Source organism: Lonchura striata, chromosome 6 (genome assembly GCF_050655825.1).
Source record: "Lonchura striata isolate lonStrDom1 chromosome 6, ASM5065582v1, whole genome shotgun sequence".
Lineage (NCBI taxonomy): Eukaryota > Metazoa > Chordata > Aves > Passeriformes > Estrildidae > Lonchura > Lonchura striata.
The window spans coordinates 13,610,342-13,632,871 of record NC_140708.1 but is presented as its reverse complement, the minus strand read 5'-3'; positions in this window follow the sequence as shown (position 1 = coordinate 13,632,871).

Here is a 22,530-nt window from a genome sequence, read left to right as displayed (position 1 = left end):
TCAAGGTTAAACTGACCAAGAACGCTGCCCTTCAGACTTTCCCAAAATCTTCAAGGCTATGCACCTCTTCTGCTGCTTTTCCAGTGCTTAATAATATTATGTGGGTGTCTCTGGATGGAAAACGTGGGACTGTTTCATATTGAGTTGATGGGGGACCTCTCCCCCTCAGTACCCTGCAAGCAGGGTCTGTCTTTCCCCTGTGCATGTGGCTGCCTGAGTGCACACACACAGAATTTGTTTAAAACATGGGGGAACAGTGTAAGGGCTGGGCAGGGCAATGCTTCCCCCAGAGCCTGGGGTTAAGCAGCAGTCACATTTCCTGTGTGGGAATGTGCTGGGGAAATGTGATCTCCAGAATTCATCCCCAGCTGCATCCCTGTGCAGCAAGACACCTCACCTTGAACTGTCTTGCACAGAGGAAAAAGGTGTTGGGCATCTATTGCCTCTTACAGAAAAAGGTTCCCTTTTTCTCCTCACTGAAAAGTGGAGATGTCAAATAAAATCCTGATTTGTTTATTTCTACGTGCCAAGAGGTGTTGACTCCCTCAAAAGTAGGCCCCTCTCCAAAAGTTTTGTGTCTTGTTCTTTGATTAGCAATGACCCTGGTTTCCAGCCAGGAGACTTGTCTTTCCTCTAAAAGAAAGGCTAATTGTCTACAGCTCTAAAACTCGTCTGGAAAATCATCCCTATTTTTTTTTTTTTTTTTTTTTTTTTTTTTTTTTTTGTGCAGGAGCACTTGTCTCTGAAGGGCAAGCTGTTTGAGAATCCAGAGGAAACTGTACTATTCTCCTTAAAAAGGAGGGACTCAAGGACTGTGCCTTATCCAGGCAGGGGGAAAAGCCAGAGAATGTGCTCCATGCAGGCCATGCTGAGCAGCACACCAGGCACAGACCTAGCTCTGTGTACCACAAATCCTGCCTCTTAAATCCACAAGCCCTGGCTTCATATCTTAGCTTCAGTTTGCTGCCAGCACATGCAAACTTAGATAGCAAGTGCAGTTTGGTTTTTAAGAGATTGTGCTAATAAGTTGCATGGGAAAAAATACCATTTGCAGCACTTAGATGCAATTTAGGAGCTCTTACACTGAAATTCCTGTAGCAGGTGGCAGTGGAGTATTAGGAGATGCACAAAGTCCAGGTTAGTAGCTAAGCAATGCCTTCCCCTTTGGAGAGGGGACTCATGCTGGGGGAAGACCAACAGCTTGCATTAGTGTCAAAGCTAATTTGACTTCCCCATCCAGCTCCTTCCCTTCTTTTGCACTGTTGCAGGTACCTTTGTTTTACCTTTTCCAGGTTCTCATGGCTGCTCAGAGGTGCTCCCTCCACAGCAGATGCTGTTTGGGGGATGCCTGGTGGTGCTGGCTGGAGCTGTGCAGCCCTGTGAGCAGCAGTGCCCTGTCCTGTCCCTGTCCTTGTGCAGTGACATCTGTATTTGTCCAAGGGAACTTGTCTCAGAGTTCCCATTCTCTAACGTCTGGTCTTGGCTGAAGTTACAGCATGAAAAAAACAAGTGAAATAATTTCTCTTTCTGCCTCTTGCTTTCTTAATCCACCCTAAACCCCGGTGTGCTGAAATGCCTGGATTTTGTACTTCAAGTTTGCTCAGAGGGACTTGGGTGCTTTTGAGGAACTTTAGCCAGTTGTTAACAAGCATTCAGTGACAAGTGACACTGAGAGCCCTGTCTGTGCCCTGGCCACTGGCCAAGCCTGCCACCACAGGTGCTGCTGTCTTTCTCTGGTTATTGTGGTTTGCCTTGGGCTTTGCTCCTTTAGTTCAAGGTGGTTTGCTGGTCAGGATCAAAAGCTTTGATATCAGAGTGGGTGGCACCAGTTGCACAGCAGGTGCACTAGAAATCATCTATTAGATGGAATATCTACTCCAGAAGCTTCCCAAAACACCATGTCCCCTGCTGCTTTTGGATGGGCTGCTGTGTCAGGAGTTCTGTGTATGTGACTACACAGATAGTCCTTGGGGATTATTTTTGGCTATAGTCTTGCAGCTGTGAAGTGTGGTAGATGTTTGTTTGTTTAGAGGAATGTAGAGCCTTTTTGTGTTTTTCATAGAAAAAAAGGCAAAAGAGGTTTTTTATCATTTCCTTGAGAAAGCAAAACATATATAGGTACCCAACACCTTGGAAAATACACAGCAAACCCCACTGAGGGAATCTAATAAAGTCTTTTCTTAGAAAATATCCTTGGTGAATCATGTTACATGTCTATAAAATTAGTTATTATTCATTTAAAGGAAGATGGATGAAGACATAAAATTAACCTAGATTGTAAAATCCAAAATTATTAGGAGAAAAAACCCTCAAAAATTTGACCCCGAGAGGTACCTACAGCAGATCTAAATTTCAAAAATTAAGACATATGTTTTCATGCAAGTTATCCTGTGGTTTTACAGTAGAAAACCCTTGATGAAAACCTTTTGCTCATCCTTAGTGTAGGAAACAGACTGGCAGTATTTCTAGTTCATGTTAAGCAATGCTGTTTCTTTACTTAGTGTTAAATGCTGACAATAAATACTTCATTTTAGTTCTAATTATTCATCTTTCAGGTCAGTTCAAAATCAGTGAAACTGTTCTCATATATAATTAAAGAAGAAGGGCTTCAGTGTCCTAGGAAGGTACCTCCCACTGCCTGCCTTGTCAAGCAAAAGCATGAATGAGGCAGCAGCCCCTGACAGACAGGAGTGTATCAAGATGGATTACCAAACATTTACCAAATAGATCAAGCAGAACAAGAACTTTGTTTGAGAAATGTTATATTAATGCTTCACTAGACAAGCCTAACTACTGTAGAGTATTAATAAATTAGGTATTATTTGTTAAATATGTGGTGGGTGGTATGGATGTGTGTGTCCATATTATATATTATAGAAGAGTATTTATTTTATTTTATGGAAGATAAACCCCTCTAATTTTCAAGAACAGGGGCCTTTTTCTAATTGGCCACAGCCACTTGTTACAGAAATACCCAAAATCACCCCAAATACTACGAGATGCTTACTGGAGTTATGTATTCACATTGTAATGGATTGAAGCAAAACTTGGGAAGTTCTCCAAGTTAAAAAATCCCCCCCCAAAAAAAAAGCCCCAAAAAACCCCACACACCCCTCACCAAAAACCTAGGCAAAAAATAAAATTTAAAAAAAAAAAAAAACCAAAACCAAAAAAACCAAAAAAAAACCCCCACCAAACTAAAATCTGTTTGAAGTTAACATCCAGTGCTGGTGGCAGCAGAGGTGTTTCCTCTCCATCCTAGAGGAATGCTCCAGTGGTTTGGGGTGTGAAATACCAACTGCCAAGTGGTGGCACAGGTGTCTCCAACCCTCAGTGTCCTCCAGACAGCAGAAACTAGATGTAATAACTAGATGCTTCTGGTGTTTCGGAGGAATAACTTAACATGTTCAAGGCTTCACTTGAAAGAGATTCACATGCTGGAATTGGTTTGTCAGCTCCAGCACAGAGCTGGATCCAGCAGTGGCTGACCTGGTGATGCCGTTCATAAGCATGCACTGTTTCAAATATTTTTCTTTTGGCAAAGAGCAGATATCAAAATTTTTTCTTACAAATATCTTTGACATTTCAGTGAGTGCATTGATTCATCAAGTGGCTGTGGTTTATAGGTACTGTGCATTTGTGATGTGCTGCCCTCACTGGGTACGAGGGACTGCCTGAAACGTTGGCAGCAGCAGAGGAGACTGTGGCTAATCCTGGTAATCCCTCTGGCTTGTTTGTGCTGAGCATATTTATCTATTGTAAATGTATGTTTGATGGGCCAGGGGTTCAGTAAAAGAGAGTTTGTGTCTGACCCCGTAATACCACAGCTGCTGCCAAATCAGTTCTGGGGCACAGAGGTCTCTGCAGGCTGAAATGCTGCTGGGAGTGAAATGCTGCTCCCCAGCCCTGCTAGCATCCAGATGAGCCCCCTCCTTGCAAACAGCATCTCTGTGCTGAGCTCAGGGGGATTATTTGTGGTTACATGTTGACAGTAAAGCTTAGGGGACTATGTGCACCTTGGGATGGTGGCTTGGTGTTCATGTCCAGCTTCAGCTCAGCCTGCCCCAGGCTGCCAGCAAACTCTGTTATCTGAGTTGGCTCAGGCCACCCTTATACCTTTACAGAGGTTTGCAGCAAGCCTGTGCCTCACAGAATGAAGCAGGGTTTTATCAGAGACTTTGGGTTCCTGCTCCCTGCAATAAGGGCCCTGTTGCTGCCAGTCCCAGATGAATTCCTAAGCTGTCCTTCCCCAGACTGCAGCTGCACATGGACAGGGCTGCTGGAGGAACCTGAAAGCCTCTGAGGAAAACAGAAATGTCAGAATTATAGAGCTGGGCTTGGCTTGGAAACCAACTCCCAGTAAATCAAAAGAAATATACGGACTTTTCACCTCTTGTTTGTTTGAATTCTCTGAAATTGAGATTAAGCATGTGAATGTTCAAAGTTCTGAGGGTGGTCTCCAGAAATAGTGCTGGAGTTTAGAGCATCCCAGGGATAGAGATGCCACATTACTGGCAGGTGCCTTTTTGGCAAGCAGGCTGGGGTTTATCATGTCCTACTCAGCTCTAAGTCCTGACTTTTTTTGGTTTTTTTGAAGGGTAAGCACTGGTTTCCATTTAGAATGCTGGCCTGAGAAATACTTTGTTCTCCAGCTGATATTTTCTCACAGAAAGCTTCTACTTGAATGAATCCTCAGCTTGAAAATGAAAAGAACAGCAACTTTTTTTTTTTTTTTTTCTTTTTTTTTTTTTTTTGTGGAAGGTTTTTGACCTGCTGTATTTCAGAGGATGTGCTGCTATGATGGCTTGGATAGCACAGAAGTAGAGCTCCTGCTCGTACTTCTCAGTGGAGATCCTAAATCCTTTTAACACTTGAGAGGTGAATCAAAGCTCAGTTGAAGTGAGAGTCTGAGGCTTTTGCTGCTGTGGGGTGTGATGTTTCCAAGGCACCTCTCTGGATGTAGGGAAGCCACATGTGAGCTGTGTTGGTTGGAGTTAAAGGCCTTCTCCAAAGCCCAGTGACTTCAATAGCTCCTGATTAGCCCTTAGGTCATGCTTTTCTCTTGGTGGGGAGTTGGAGAGGAGGTCACAAATAACTTGGCTTGGCTTTAGGAAGCTGCTTTGGATTTGGTTCATGTGTGGATGAGTGCTCCTGCTCAATGCTTTGTCCTCTCACAATGCACTGAGGATGATGAAAATCTGAGTGTCACCTGTATGAAAGGGTGGTGTCAGATCCCCTGATCTGACAGGGATGAGCAATGCAGAAAGGTGCTGAGCATCTAAAATCTCCTCTTGGCCTGGAGCTGCTCAGCACCTCCAGGGTTTGATTGCAACACTTGCTTGCTTTATCTGCATGATCAGCACCAGTCTGAGAGCTGCTTTGTTATTTATCTGTGAAGTGCAGTAATGCAGCATCAACTTTAAGGTTCCCTAAATTCCCTGTGCTCCCGCTGGAGGTACAACGATTGTAAAGGTGCAGTTTTTCTATCTATCTGCTATCTGGGAAAAACAAAAACAAAAAAAAAAAAACAAATGCAGAAATAAGTGCCACAAAGATATTTGGGGTTTAAGCCTTTGGCTAATGCTTCTTTAGTGTTCAGTAATAACAGAAAAATGGTACATTGGGGCTGGAGTAGGTGTCTTTTGGGGGGAAAATAAAAATAAAATCCCCATGCATTGTTAACTGTTTCAGGTGAGGAAATAGTCAACATGGCACTAATTTGCCCAGGAGCAGAAATATCAGGAAGGCTTGTGAAAAAACACTTATGGTAGCAATTATATTGGTAATCTATGATTCTCAGAAGTACAGAAATCAGTCTTGCACTGCCAGGATTCTGACAAATTCCTATGAAAATCAGAAAGCAATCAATATTAATTGTGGAATAGAAATAGTGCTGAGGACTTTGTTGTTTTGCATGGCTTCCCCCTTCCTTTATTCTTTTTCATCTTTCTCCAACTAGTATGGTTGAAAACACTGTAAATGAGAGAAGTAAGAGAAATATCAAAAAACAAGTGTCATTAGATTAATGGAGTGGCCACCTGACTAACCTGGCTTTCTTTATACTTTGCTTTACATAGAATTTTAATAGCTTTGACATTTAGAGTGCTCTCTGAGGGTCCCTCATTCTGTGCTGAGGAGTATGGGGGGCCACATTACCAACATTGAGTTTTACACCTTTTTTCCCTTCTGACAGCTCTATATCAGAGGATTAGAAACAATTCACCTTAGTTAATGTGTTCACTGCTCTGTTAAAGGAATAGCTTCCTACAGCTTCATCTGATCCTTTACTCACAGCTGTGTGCCAGGTAATAATTTTATTTGGTAGTAAATGAAAAGTTTTGATGCTCCACAAAGTTTTGATGCCTCCCCGTTTCAGCACTGCTAAAAAAACTTTTCAAATGCTGGTTTCCAGTCCTTTGGTGTGTCACCAGCCATACACTTTGCACTGCATTTCATTTTCCTTTTCACACTGTAGTGGATTTTATTTTAGTTCTAACACATATGGAAAGGAAGCTTTTGGACCTCAAGAGAGCTTTCCAGTTTGAAATATAAGTGAATTTGTGATTGGGAAGCTGAAATAAAAACAAATTGTTTTGAACACACTGAATGTGTATGTTTTTTTCTTCAGATTTTCAGTTGGCTCCTCTGAGAGTTTTCTTTTTTAACCCAGTTTGTAGTGGCAAGAAGTGCAGAATTGTTCTGTAGGCCTGTGAGCTGAAGTGGGTCATGCAGGCTTAGCGATGGAAATAAGGGAATGAAGCTCCCTGTCCTGTCTGCATTCTGCTGCTCCCTTGCTGTTCACTGTGCTGAGAACAAAGCAGACTTGGCAAAAATAGGCAAAGTGAACAGGAAGCCAGCCAACTGAATCCTGCCAGATTAGAAATGAGTGCAGAAGATATGAAGGACAGGTTAAAAGTCCAGGAGCTGAAACCAAATCACATATTATTAACTAAGAACCTGCCACTTTTCAGCACTGTGGGCAAGAAAACCAGAGGCTTTGGTGTATATTAGATTGGGAGCATTAAGTTTAGCTAGAAATTGCAAAATGAAGTGTTTTAATAAAGTCTCAGAAAAGAAGGAACACTTTATTCCTCAAAGCTGTATCTCCTAGGAACTCCACGTGCACTCAGCTGTCTGGGCAGAGCACTGACTCTGTATTGCAGATTTTTGTGATGGAGATATGTGACTTTGAACTGCTGGAGAGGTCCAGGAAAGACCAATTTATTATTGCCATGAGTAATAACCCAAGGACCAGGAGGAATTCTGTGGCTGGGTCTAGAGCAGGAGGATGTGGGTGGGAGACATATTTTGTCATCCCAGGAGCATCTGGGGTTCAGGGGTGCCTGTAACGGGTACAGTAGCCTGATGCATAGTCGCAAGAATGCTTTTTCCAGGAGCAGGGTTAATTAAACTAACCCTGGTATTCAATATCTGATGCCCTCTTCAGGTTCTCCTCTTTTGTCTGTCTAATGGTTGGAATTTTAAAATAATCCTGACATGGGGAAGCAGTAGCATACTGCTCTGAGTGTAGTGCCAAGAAACACAGATCGCAAACCCCACTTTGTTCTACAGTAAATGGATTTAAAGGACGTGTAGCTGCTGTAATTAGAATATTGCAACAGCCTTTGGAAGCCTTAATTAGCATCACCAGATTAGCAACTCAAAGAAAACTGTAATGCTAGCACCTAACAAGCTTCTTGAGTCAAAGGAAGTTAATCCGGAGTTACTCACAAGTGACTGCATCATGAACACAGAGCAGGGAAAGTGACTCCTAAAAAACTCAAGTGATTGTTCCAATAGAAGTGAGATGAAATGAGTTTAGTTTGCCATGCAGAATCCTGTGCATGAGAATTGCTCCTCAGGTTTGGTTCTGTTTTCAACAGAAATGGTTGCTGAAATGAATCTGTAATGCAAAATAATATTTTAAATGAGAAAGTTTTAGTTCTGGATCTCAGATTAGCACAAACAGCTTGTCTTGGAAATTTTCAGGAGTTCAAGGTGCCTAACAGATACAAAAATTAATTTACAACACTAGTTTCTAGTTTCTTTAATTTAACCTATTTTCTGAGAAAAAAAAAATGTTCTCCATCAAAAGAGGCTGTGTTTAGTAGGGTCATAATTTTCCACTCTTTCAGCTTAAATATTTTTAAAAAACTAGCAAACAAAACTTGCTGTAAGTGACTCTTTCCACAAGTAGCTGAGCTTTAACCAAGTGTTGTTTCCTGGTGAAGGAATGTCTCTGTAAAAGCAGCAGATGATGCTCCAGAGGAACTGGTGTGTTTTGTTTTGGCATCCCAGTGCATTTTTAATACTCTCAGTGAAGCAAAATGTGTGTTGAACTGGTCATGCCTGGAATATTCCATGTCATGTGAGTGTTTCTGTTGCATAAATGCATCATGCTTGTGTTTTTCTTCTTGTAGTATTTTAACGTGCTTTGGCACTCTTTCTTTCTTGTTGAGTGCATGACAAACATAATTCTTTGTATCTTGGAGCTCAGAAGTGGAGGTTTTTCTGCCTTCCAGGGTGGGTCAGTGTTGCTGTCTATAGCTGTGAAGATTATCTGGTGGCTGATGGTGACTGGGTGTGGCACTGGAAGCACAAGAGCAGCAGGGTTTATTTGTCAGAAAAGGCATCAGCAGCTGGGCTCTGAACTTAAGGACGACTGAGTGGCCAAGCAGGTTGCAAACCCTGTTTATAGGAGTCTTTCTATGTGGCAGAAAAAAGGACAAATATGTTTTCAGTGTCCCCATGAAATGTGATGTAAGTACATGGAATATTTTTATGTGGAGAAATGGGGCTCTGATATTCCCTAAACAGAGAGACTCTTTGCATTGTTTCATGCTTTGTTCTTCTGTGCACTTCTCTAGTCTGGATATTATTGCCCCTCTTTATTTAACCAGGGCTGTTTAAATTTTGGGATAGTTGCCCTTCTATTTGGCAGCACCAACTCCTGCCACAGGCAGTCAGCTGAGTGCAGTATATCTGAAGAACATCTTTTATGTCCGTGTAAAAACCTAGCACTGAATCTTTTTTGAGACCAATGACTTATTCTACTAATAAAAAACAATCACTGAAGCCCATGCTCATGAAATTGTTAAGGGAGTTTGTTCATTCAATATACTGAATTTATTTTCAAACACTGATGTTGCATTTTACTGTTTAAGTCCATTACACTCTCTCTTTAAGGCAAGTATGGCCTTCCTTGACTTCCAAAGCAAAGAGAAGTAACCAAAATAGCGCTGAAAAAACAAATGGGTTTTCCTTTGTTTTCTGTTTTTCTTAATCTTGGCTTGTGTACCTTGTTCTTGTGCACAGAAGCTCTGACATTCTTGACTAATGCTAGAAGATTGTCAAATACAGAGGTATTGCTCAGGTTTGAGGCTGAGGATATGCAATCTTTTATCTTCCTCTGCTAACTCTTTTGTTATTTGGTAAAAATAATGTTTGGCTTCAGTTAAATTTCTGTCAATTATACTTTTTTGGTTTGTACTTTTGCCAAAGCATTGTCTTAGCATTTTATAGACAGCATTTGATCTCTGGTAAAGAAAAATAAAAAGTGAAAATTCAGAACCCACTATCTAATTCGACCTCCTACAGATTCAAATCTGAGTTATAAACTTCATTCAATTCAAACTGAAATTTCTCCCAGCTTTTGTGTTAGACCTTTGGGACCCTCTTAAATTAAGAACATTCTCTGTTTCTGCTAGGCCATCTCTATTTAGCTTTTGGAGCAGGGGTATGAAAGCCACTTGACAAGCACTTGCCCACCTGTTGACACTGACCTTTCAGTACTTTTAGCACTATGTGTGGAGTGGTAGCATCCTCTGAGAAACACAGCACAGGGTCTCTCAAGTGTTAATTTTCCACATTTTGTGCATTTTTGCATAGCCTCATGATGAAATCTTCCTGCCCAGATCTGGACTAAAGGTTCTTAAATACCTCTTGTTTCCATTTCAAGGAATGGTCATTTACTTTTCTTTCTGAAATGGCCTTTGGAAAAGTCAACCATATGCCTCGTTGCTTATAAGAATAATAAATACCTTTGGGCTTTGGCAAATCCTTAGCTAAATGACTCCAAGGTTAATTTTCTCTAATAGACTTAGTCACTTGGTGCATGCTAATTTCTGAGGGAAAAAGAACAAAGGAAATTTCTGAAGGAAAAACCATGTTGAAGAGTGATTCTATAATGGTTTCCATGAGTGTGAAAGATTTCACTGTAAATGCAGAGAAGGGCTCTGGGCCCTATTTGACCTGCCTTGACCTGGCCCTTCTCAGAACCCATTCCTGGGCACAGCAGAGGATGGTGAATTCAATGGAAGTGGTCAATGACTGTATTTCTCTGTTTGAGTGCACAGGAGCCAAGTGCTCACCAGAGGCTGTCACCGATTCTGCCAGGTTTTAAACCTGGCTGTTATAAATTAATCACTCAATAATTAAAGGAATTTGTTAAAACAAATCAAAGTAAAATTGTAAAAGCCCCAAGCAAATCAGTACTGAGCCAGGTGATTGCTGGGGGAAGTGGGTCGGGGGCACTGATTTCACAGGATCTTCTTTATACTGTTTCCAAACTTAGCAGGATTCTGGGGGGGGGGGGGTCCTCCTGTTTCCTTTTGTTCTTTTTCACATTTTAATGCATGCTCTTTTCTTGCAGTGCATCTAAACAGAGGTTTTCCCAGAATACTCTGATTGCTGAAATCCTGTTAGGCAGTAATCCCCTCGAATATCTTGTTCTTGCAACAAATATTCATTTTATAGTTCACTGCATATCTTCTAGACAGAACAATCCTTCAGAATAACCATCTTTTGAGACAGGAATTCATCCTGGGTGTATTGGTCTTTCCTGTCACTTTGTTCCATTTAAAAGGCTACTGTATTTTTTAGTCCTGAGCACAAATTTATTCTGAATCATGTATTGCATGGCCATGGAGGCAAATCAGACCAAGCTCACCACAGGTGCATCAGCTGTACCTGAGACCAGGGTCTGAGCTCAGTGTTACCCTTCCCTGTCCCCCTTCTGCCTTAGGGGGTCACTGAGCCCTGCTCTTGCCTCTTGGCCAATAAACATGCCATTTCTGCTCTCTCATGGTTGTTCCTGCTTTTCTTGACCTGATTAACCCAGTTAAGCCTCTCACTTTTACTTTTGCTCACAACTTCTCTTTGAAGGGGAAGAGCAAAAGCAGAAGGCTTGCTGCTTTGGCTGATTGCTGGTTGGAGGGAGAGCAGGGACAAATGGCTGTGTTTACTGGCAAAGCTTACATAAGTCACATTGGATGGTGCTGTCAGGTTTTGTCAAGAACAGCTTGGAGTTTCAGAGGTGCTGTGGCACTGCTGGTCAGCAGTTGTCAAATGAAATGGGAAGGCAGCAAGGGAGGCAGCGCTTCAGAGGGGTCTGTCCTGGGCACGGGGAGATGAGACTCCAGGTGAGCTGCTCCAGAGCTCCTTCCACTCTGACCTCGTGAGATAATTAGTGAGAAAGATTCAGGAGCTTTCCTTTGTGTTCAAAGTTTTGTTTCTCTACCCAAAGTGATCCTGAGAGTGAAGCCTAAACCAAGCAGAAGCGCTGGCACTGGAAGGAAGGTTTTTAAATGCCTGTGCAGGGACTGGAAATATTTCCTTGATGTTTTTTCTGTTTGAAGAAGCACTCTGGAGGTAGCAGCTTCTGCAGAAACCAGAGACAGTGGGTCAGTGCTTTTGATACCTGAGTGTCATTAGACCCAGTACAAAATCCCCTGTGCAGCAGAGGTTTGTCAGTTCATACAGATTCTTTGGGCTATAATTGTCCCTGGGGACTGTTTTGATTTTTGAGAGACTGGCTGAGTTCTCTCTGGTCCCTTACCAGTTTACTTTGCTGTGTAAGACCCTGAGATTTTCATCTCCTTGAAGACAGCAGGTCCATGACTTCCAGGTCAGCTGTCTGTCTGGGTCCTCTCACTCCATCAATGTGTTGAGGGGGAGACAGAAATAAAAAACTCTTAAAAAGTGTGTCTGGTGCTCGGGGGTCCTGAAGCATTGAAAGTTCCCAATATCTCCAAACTGGAATAAAGCAAAATACTGAACTCCCCAGCTCTCTGGGAATTATCATTCTCTGCACAGCTCCCAGATATATTTAGAAAATTAATTTCAGGCTCTTTGGTTTTAGTTTTTTCCTCTTTCTTCTTTAGAAGCCCCCAGAGCTAAATTAACTTCCAGCATCTTCAGTGTGAATTCAGCTCCTGCTGCTGCTGTAGCCCGTGTGAAATGAACCCCTGGTCTCACAAGGGTCTTCTCCTGGCTGTAGTCATTGTCTCAGCTGATGTAGATTGGCTGTTTCAGCTGGAGTCTTATTAGAGATTTATCAATAATGAATGAGCCCAGGAGATGAATTGTCCTTTCCTCCCTGTTCCGGGATAAGGCCAGGTAGGAACTGAATGTTTTCAACAGGGCAGAAAGAGCTGCTCTCTAGATAAATAAATTATTTCAGCTTGGAGAGTTGTCAAACCAGAACTTAGGACCAGTGCAGAATTGAAAAAGCTCCTTGGCACAGGTGCAGGTGTAAAATAAACTAAGAGGGAATGGTGCCCTGCAGAAGCTGCCAAGTGCTGGTGCTGTGGTCTGTGCTGGGCAGGGCACAGCTTCCTCTTCCTCCCATCCCTGAGCCTGGCCCACAGTGCTGTACCCTACAGTGGTGCTGCATACAGGGACTTGCTCAGTCGTGGAATTACACGGGAGAATTCCATGTATAAGAAATTTTAACAGCAGGTGTGACATCTGGGAACTTCTTTGTTTTAATAAAGAACAGTCTCTTACTTCCATGGTGCTTCTGGCAGGGCCAGCTGCATTAGAAGCAGGAGGGCATGTTCCACTGCTTTGCAGTAACATGTCCCATGTAACTGAAGAGCATTCTCTTGAGGGATTTTCAGAGGGCAGACAGTGACATGACAACTTTAGATAGCTTAAAAAAATGTGTGGGTTTATTTAGTTGGCATTGAACTGTGGTGCCCTGAATATTCTCTGTGTTTCCTACATACCTCCCCTGGCTACACAGGAAATTTAGGCACCTGTTTCTAAAACTGTGCAATGAATGTTGGCTCTGACAGAGTGAAGAAGCCCTGAGCTGCACTTCAGCACTATTGGTGTGATGCATGATGGACTGATTCTGGTCACTCTCTTTTCTATTAAGGTCCTGCTTTCAAAGTCAAGAGTGGAGTTGTGATTATTTGCTCTTATTAATGATGGATAATGTGTCACTTTATTTGTATCTCAGCTGTTCTTAATGGGAGATGCAAAGAATTTCAGTGCCTGGGGAGAGAGCCCAAATTATACAGATTACATACATTTTCTTCTCTCTGATTACTTCCTTTTTTTGTTTGTTTGTTTGTTTTATGATACTCTTGTGGAGTCTGAGTTTTGAGTTATAAGTCCTTCAGTGATCTTAAAAGTTATGGAGAAGCCCGAGGAGATAAGGAAAATGTTTAAACAGTGCTTTGAAATGCAAGTGGAAGTTTTGGGGGGGTGGGTTAAGAAAAAATGGAGGAAAATACCCAACAGCAGCTACACAGTCTGTATATAAATATCCTAAATCTAAATAAAAGTATAGAAGTGATAATATATTTCTTCAACTATTTTAACAGATGTGGAGAAACCAGTAACATTCAAAGATAAAAGCTAAACCACAAATATTTCTCAAATTGAAGGTTGAGTCTTTTATAGTCAAGAACAGAGCATACTCAAGACATGCTCATAAAAGGATGCAAAATAAACACTAAAGCATCACTGACTGTACCAAGAATTGGAGCAGAGTGGTTCAAAGGAAGCAAAAATCTGGGGAAGTCAAAGCTTAGCTGAAACTACCAAAATAAAGGGGAGAAATCAATGTACAATAAAGTACAATGCAAAACAAGGACAATTACCTTTGCTGAACTTGTCAAAATGCCTGATTGCCCTGGTGCCATGTGATGCCATGGCAGAGCTCCTGAGGAACCCACACCCTGGCACTGACCAGTGCATGGAGGAGAGCTCAGGGCTGGGCAGTGGTGCCAGGGCAAAGCAGAGTCCCTCCTCATGGGCTGCATTCAGCACAGACACGGCTCAATAGCTTAAAAATTACCTAAATAGATAATATAAACAGGAGAATGGCAGCTGGCAAGTTTCATCCCAGGGTAGATAGAATTTTGTGATTGTGAGATGTGTGGAAAATGCATCAATTGACCCAGAAAGCCGCTTGCATTCATTGAGTGTGGCCCAATTCTTCCACCCTTGACTGAGGTGAGATCGGTTGAAGTTACCAATTATTCAATATCTAGGCAAAAAAATAAATATTTGCCTTGAGATTTGAAAAAATCTGCTCTTTCTTCCTGCCTCTGCTTCAAAATTAATTGGTGCAAATGGCTCCAGATGTTGTCTGCTCTGAAAGGAGCTTTGATGTTCCTCAATCTATTTTGGGAAGCAAGGCCTCACACTGGCAGGTAATATCAGCAATAAAGTTTCTCAGCCTCTTAGGCTATGTCTTGTGGATGTTGCTCATGTCTTGGCTAATAGATGAGTTTCTCAGACACCACAATGCTGGGGGACATCTGCAGCAGGGGAGCAAAACTTTTCCTCATTACTGTGCAGATGGCAAGGCACAGGTAGTAGGGTGGCCTGTGCAGAGGTGTAAAAGGAGATTTCTTCCTTTCTTGTTTGGCTGGTATTTCCTGATTGCATTTAATTTTTATGAGGTGTTCAGACTCATTGCAGGCTGTATTTCCTTTTCCTTGACAAGCAGCCCAGGGCTATGTTATTCCTTGTGACAAGCACATTCTCACCACGGCTGGAATGATTTTGTTCTGCTGTCATCCCGTGCACAAGCATCAGGGCGAACCGTGGTATGGGAGCTCCTGCTCACCACGGGCATCCAGGGATCTTCCACACCTGCTTGGAGGGAGAAAAGTCCATGGGGGTGTGAGGAACGTGGAGAGCTGGATTCTGATTCTGGCTTAACTTTTACTGGACATCATTTCAGTGAGGAGGAGAGGGCAGCCAAGACATTTGCTTCAGAGGTGACAGCAGAGCTTGGTAGGGTCCAAAGTGCACTGCACTGTGCCCAGTAATTCAGAGTGTTATTGAGCAAATAAAACCATGTAATGAATCTGCCTGAAAAGCAGGTGGGAGGACAGCTGGTTAAGGTTTTAGTAGTTTTTTCTCTCTTCTATGATCCACCGTTCTCTGAGTTGTATGTGTGTCAGAAGTTAACAATTTCAGCATCTCCTTTTCTGCAAAGCTCAACAAAAGATGTTTATAATCCTATACACTTGATATTTTCAGCCAACTCAGGCTTGTGGTAAATAACATGCATTACTAAAAGCAGTCACTCTTTCCAGATGCCCAAAAAGTTTATTTGGATCTAAATGTGATTACGTATCTATGACAATGCTCAGTAGTGCTCAACTGCTAGAAATGCAGAGTACAGTGGGAATGAGAGATGAAAGCAGAGACATGCCAAGCAGTAATACCAAGCAGAACAATGTGCAAAGAAATCAATATTTCCCACTTGTGCAGCTCCCACAAAGGGAATGGATGGCAGTGATTTTCTCAGTTATTGTGAAAAGCATAAAAAATAATTGTTGCTATAGTAAGAAAATGTATTTAAAAGAAATCATGGGGAAATTTATGGTGATGGGGAAAAAAACCCACCAAAACAGGCTCCAGATTGCCATTTCAACCCTGTAGGTGTTCTGTAGTTGGAATACATTGGAAAAGAGGTTGCCATGCTACTTGTTTGTCTTGCAGGTCCCCAGCCTGGTCCCCAGCTGAGTCCAAGCTCATTTTTTCAAGCACAAACCCCTTCAGAAAGTTTAATGTAGTGATAAGAGAATATTTACCACGACACAGAGTAGCTGTGCTGCATTCCCAGCCAATGCCAAAGGTATTGGTTGGTGTTGGTGTCAAGGACTACCCAAAAGGTAAAAATCAAGGGAATTTGGGGCTTTTCTAAATTAGATGTTTCCTTCTGGATTTTGGTCATAAATTAGTAGACTATAGAGTCTGTATAGTTAAGAACTTATAGGAAAGCACCCAGCACATAAAGTAATCCTGTGAAAGGACTAATAAAGCAGCTTTGCAGAAATCACTGCAGTACAAGGTGGTCAAAGACAGCAGAAAAGCAGCATCAAAAGATGGCAAATAATCCAGTGATCCTGGCAAGTAAGTGCATCTCAGAACACGCATAAAGGACAAATGGTAATATGCATTTCCATGATGTCTGGCTTAGATCCTTTGCATGATGGAAAGCTGAAAGAAGTAGGGGCATTTAGCACTGTGGGTTGCCTTTGCAAATCTCTGCTTTTCTTAAAGTACAGCAGGGGGGTAAGCAGGCAGAACAAGTCACCTCATTCATAGCTTGTTGATCACACAGTGAGAATATTTGATGATAGATATGTGAGTGCAACAGGGGGCAAAGGAAGAATTGCCTAGAGAAATGCTGCAAGTATTAAACTTCCATAGCTTGTTCTCTTTTGCATTTCTGTCTGAGACACATGTTCAAATAGTTTGAAACTTGTCTAGTCAGACCTTTAATTCCATGAGCTCTGGAAGATGTTCACTCGGTCACATAAATTATGTAAGGGGAAAAACTGCCCAGGTGAAGATTTCCTAAAGTTTGCTCAGAGAATGAAAGGAGACATGAGAGTTGTAGAAGGCATTTGCTGCTTCTGGCTTTTTCAGGCTTCAGAGAATACAGGGACTATCTACAAGGAATGCAATAAGCCTTCCTTAGTCACCTTTGCAGCATGGAAGGCATTTTTAACATTTTTACTTTCTCAGAAGAACTGCATGAACTATTTAGGCTGCATTTTGAGTTTAAAAATTTAAAAATGGAAAGCAGTTGTAGTGGAATTAGTTTATTTTCTTTCCCTCTGGTTCAGGAAGGGCTTTTTGAAGGCACAGAAATCTTGCACCAGTGTTCTTAACAGAGACAAGGATGGTTAAAGAAATATTTTTCATGTGTCCCTATTATAGAAGTAGAACTTTATCTAAGTTCTCCTAAAAGTCCTATCAATAAAAAAGAGTGAAAAATTGCTTAACTGTGTTTGCATAAGACCTCATTGCTTTTAGGTCTAATAAAAGTGTGGGGAGAGGGCTGCTCAGGGCAGGACAAAGGAGAGCAGGAATCCTATTGCACTAAAGGACAGCTGTCTGCCTTCCCCTTGCAGGCATCCCTTGCCACGTGCTTCCAAAGGCCCTGGCTGGGAGCAGAGCTGCTGCACACAGCACTGCCATCTGCTCTTCAAACAACCACAGAACTGGTGGGGAGGATAAAAGGTGCCATTAATTTTCCTTTATACAGGGCTGTGTCTTTCTGTGTGTGCCTTCTGCAAGACGTGAAGGATGTGCTCCTACTGCCTTTGTAGAGTGCAGAAGTGCAGCATAGGTCTCAGGCTCTTGCCCAGGGCTGTTTATGCACAGTGGCAGCTCCAGCATTCCCAGCATTGGGCTAATTTCTGCCAAAATTAAGGCAGCCTGATCATGCACAAAATGAAGCCAAATTAGGTCCACTGTGCTTTTCTGCATGCAGTTTTGGATGTAACTCAGAGCAATAGTTTTGATGTTGTCACTGGGTTGTTTTTTTTTGTTTTTTTTTTGTGGGGAGGGGGTTGTCAGCCATGTACAAATTTCTGGAAAAGAGCAATTAGTATAAAACCAGCCACATTCTTATAATTGCAGAAGATGCACAGGTTACTGTGTACCCTCCACAGAAATAAATGGGATAATTAAAAAGTGCAACCACGGGAAGATGAAGGGAAGGACTTGTCTTTGGGAATTTGTCTCTGAGGTGATTTTCAAGCTTGGAAGACTTTTCCTGGCAGTCATTTCCTCTCTCCTGCTCTTTGGTTAGGAGCTGATACCACCCAAGAGCATGTTTCTGCAAAGCATGGGTTCTTCAGGCACGGGGAAGGGCTTGTGCTGAGACCTGGCCCCAGCCAGAGCAGCTCTGGTGAGAGCTCCTGGCAGATGCAGCCTTGCCTGAGTCTTGCTCCCAACACTGCAGTGTCACAGTGTGTTTATTTGACATCATCTAGAGATTCAAGATGAGTTGTGCCAAGACTTGCAAAAATATGTGGTGAGAAAAGGCCTCCTGAAGAACTTGTTCCTAAATAAGAAAAACTTGTGAAGAGTCAGAGAGGACATAGGGAAGCAAAGCCTTGCAAAAGGTCTCACAGCAGGCTCGGTGGCAGAGCTGGCAGTACGAGCTGGTCAGAAAAGTCAATCTCTTTCCCACTGAATGTTCTTCTTGAAAGCAAATGAGATTTCAAGAGCTTTCAAGGAGCCTGTTGGAAGCTAAGCAGCCTGACCCTTTGCTTCCTCAGCTCTCTGTGGCCTCTCAGCTATTGGAGAGGCATCCAAGCCTTGTTTAGGAGTGAAGCATCCCAGTCTGCTGCTTAAAATCATATTGGAAAGCACACGACAGAAACAAGAGTTTCTGTGCATCACGATCAGCAAATCTCTTCACAGCTGTGAGGAGCCCTGCCTGCTGCTGTGCTCCAGTGGGGTTAGGAGTCACCTGAAACCCCCATTGCAGAGAGAAGAGAAGGTGCTCCTGGAGATGGAGCCTGTTGCTCCTGCTCGGTTCTCCCAAGCTGCTGCACAGAGCCCCTTCTGCGCAGGGACTCCACCCTTTGTCTTTTCAGGATGTGCTGTTCCCTGCATGTCACCAGCGACTTAGCCAGGCTGGTCTGGGCAAACATCTGCCTATGTTACATTGCTTTCACTTCATATTTTTCTTAGGCACACAAAAATATAACCCTGTAAAACAACAACAACAACAAAAAAAAAAAGCACAGTGCTTCTATCATAAGCGTGTTTTAGCTTTTTTTCCTTCCTCTTTCATCTTTTTGTCTTTTGAGAAGATGACTCAAAATCAATAGTTCTCTTTGAGTTTAATCTTGTAAATACATCTAGTTTTGTTAATACAATGTTTGATAAAAGATATTTCTGCTAAGGAAGGCAGTGAAAATATTCTTCAGGGTGATGTTTCAGGCAACATCTTTCAAGGTTTATGCCACCTTGCACTGGACTATAAGCCAGTTTTGAATTGCAATCATATTCTGAGTGGAGTAAAAGTAGTAGTTTTGAATTACCTTTTTTTGTTTGCATTTTCTCTTGAACACACTTTTCAAAATCTGGTGACTATTTTTATAGCTTTGTAACACTGACCACTTTTCAGGGATTTTCTGTGGGAGGGCGGAGGAGCTTGCCTGCTATCTGGTTCTTGGCAGATCAAGCAGTAACTCACCCTTTTGCTGAGGAAGAAGTCCCTGGGAATCTCTATTTCCCTTCTGGTGCTCGTTCGTGTTTCTCAGAGTGTTTCACGGCCAGCTGTTCCCAGCCATCTGCTGCACAGGCTGGGATGCTGCTCGGGCACATATGGACCAGGACGTGGTGGCTGGGCTTCAGGGCTGCGAGTGCCAGCCCGGGGCTGGGCTGGGAGCCATCCCTGGGGCTGTGGGGTCAGTGGGTGCAGCTGGGGATGCAGCAGGCCCGTGTCTGCTCTCCACAAGCTGCCAGAGAATAACGTGCCTTCTCTGGAATAGCTGGCTGGCCTTTCCAGACTCGAGGCAAAGCCTTGACTTAGCTGAGATTAGGTTCTGCTGTGCTGTGTGCTCTGTCACAAGGGAGCTGCCTCGGGGGGCCGTGGCCGAGCGTGGCTCGGTCTGGTTTTCTGGGGGGAGATCTGCATTCAGTTGGGAGGAATGAACAAAGTGCCCCAGATTTGGAGCAGAAGCAAGCACGGGCTGGTTGCTTGTCTGAAGAGACGTCAGGCAGAGCTGCTGCCTACCATGCCTGCCTCAGCCCCAGGGGCTGGAAAAACCTTTGTGGAGTCTAAAACTGCTGCCCTACATAGCGGGTGTATCATGGGTATTTTCAGTACTGCCTCCTTTTAGGCTCCTGGGAGAATATTTGTGTTTTTCTGATTTTTTTATGTTTTGAGAAGGAATGCAGAGATCACTTAAGGACTGTTCCCAAAAAGTATTGCTTTAGACTGGCCACAGACTGATCACAAGCTGGATCAGGTTCATCTGTCTGATATTGATTCTCCTTTATTGTTACAACTTTTCCTTTTGTTACTTAAATCCTGACCCCTCAGTACCTTTTCCTTTCATGCAAAGTAGTGGCTACCCCTGCTGTGACTGGCAGGACTTCCTTGGATTTCAGGAAAGTTCAGGGAAGTGTTAAACATACGAATAATTACCTTAAAATCAGTGAGTCACTCAGAATTATTGGCATAAATATAGCCACTGTTTACAGCCACGTCTATATGTGGAAGTTATTTTGGGTCACCATGGTGTAAATAAAAATGGCATAAGTAAAATGTTAACATTCTTTCTGCATCCTCCAACTCATTTTCCATCTTTATGGCTGCACGTCAGATCAGTGCAAGTAAAACTGGGAGGAAAAAACTGAAAAGAGCGTTTTGGGACTGCAAAACACAATGGCAATGCATGGGGCACATGTTATGGTGTAGCTTGGCTTTGAACTTTGAGTCCAGGGAGAGTTAATTGGTGCTGAGCTTCCTGCTTGGGGGTCTGGATTGCTGCTCAGCTTTGCACTGGATCTGCTGGGGCAGGCTGGGCTTTGCTGAACGATGCTGCAGGTATGACCACACCTGAACAGAGAAAAACAAACAGCAGGCACGGATGAGGCTGCAGAACAAAGCACATAAAATAAGAAAGTTTTCTGCCTTGCATGTATTTTTTTATTGTGTTATTGAAGTGAGTGGGTTCAGGACTTGGAGAGCAAGGCATCATCCCAAATATAAGTCAGGTTTTGGAGAAAATTCCTAATATTTAGCATGTCCAGATATTCTTAAGTCACATCATATAGTTCTATACAGTATTTTCTCAAGTGTAGCTTGTTGTTTTATTGCTTTTTGGGGAGTGTTTTGTTTTGTGGGGTTTTTTGGGGAGTTTTTATTGCTGTTGTTTTTGGTTTGTGGGTTTTTTTTTAAATTTTGGTGCATTTTAGAAACAAGCTTTTTTGAATTGTTTCCCAGCTAGTGTAAATGTTCTTTTCCACAGTTCTCCAATTCCCTACTGCTTTCCCACTAACAATTTTTGTACCTCCTCCTTTAAGTTCTGCAAAAGCTCTGTAACTCAGATGTTTCATGTTGCTTTCCTTCCCCTCCTTTGCCAAGTTTAGATGCAAGTACCTAAGTCACAGATGATAAGAGCTTGCTGTGACAGATGCTTGAAGGAGCCCTCTTCCCAAGTGCTTCCAGCTTTTGCAGTTCAGCACCATCAGCGCTGTGCTCTGTTCCCTTGTTGTGCAGTTCCCTGTCATTTCACTTTATCTGGAAATAAAAGGAAATCCTTAAAGCAGTCAACCTGCTTACTTGTGGGGTGAAGTGAGGCCATCTCTTCTCTGACACATGATGGAGATCAAGAGGCAAAAGCACAGAATAGAAGATGGCAGGTTGGAAAAAAAAAAAAAATCAGGATTAGTGATCACATTTTCAGAAGAGTCTGGTGGGAACAGCTATTATGGAAATAATCTTAATTGCTCCAGTTGCCCACAGCTTGGATGCTGTGTTGCCTGGCCTGTGAATCCCAAACTGCCTCCTACTGCAAACATAAAGGACGGACATTGAATTTACATGAGAGTCACTCAAGATCCATCGAAGTGTCCTCATGACTGTCCAGCAGGTTTCAGTCCATGCCAGTAAGGCACAGAGCACAGCCCCATTAGTTCTTCATAGCAGACTAAACCCTAAAATGTCCCCTCCCCACGTGTCCCTGCTGTCCTGTGCTGTGAAGAGAGCATTTCCCATCGGTTTGAGGGAGGATGTCACTGTTGGCTCTTTAGGCAGAGCCCATTTTTTCTAGGGTTGAATTGCCTCGGCTGCCTGGGCACAGGGAGTGCTTTAGCAGGGCTTTTATTCATTTAGCTGTTGGATGCATTGTGCCTTTCCTTTATTTCCTGTCACGTCTTCCCTGTCTGGCTTGCTGAGGAGCCCCCTTGTGCAGCAGGACCCTGGGATCTCTGGCAGGAGGATGGAGGTTTTGCTCCATACAGAACAGTAGGAGCATGGCACACCTCTGGCACTTCTTTGCTTTCCCCCACTGGCTGTGTATAATACATCTTGAAAGTCCCTGGGCAAGAGCACAAGAGTCCAGCTGACATCTCAGAGTTTGAAAAGCAGTAAGACAAAACATGAGTACCAATAGCTTAAGTAAATTTTGCCTGTAAACTTGTTGGGAAAGGATTACACTGGGGACACAGAACCAGCAATCAGCAAGGACTGCTGATGTCTACACTATTGCTCTTTGATATGTTGGTATTTTGACAGCAGTGGCAAATCACTTCAGAAATCAACATAGTAGAGCAAAGGGTGTTACAGAACTGCAACTGATAACTGGAAAAAGGTCACCAGGGAATATCTTTACATAACTAGCAAATATGCCAAAATGTGCTCCACACTGCAGATCCAGCTCAGCAGAAGCCCTGTCATTGACTGAGTGCTACTCTTGCTAGAAAGAAAATCCCAGACAAATTAAATGCTGATGTGAGTCCTGCAGT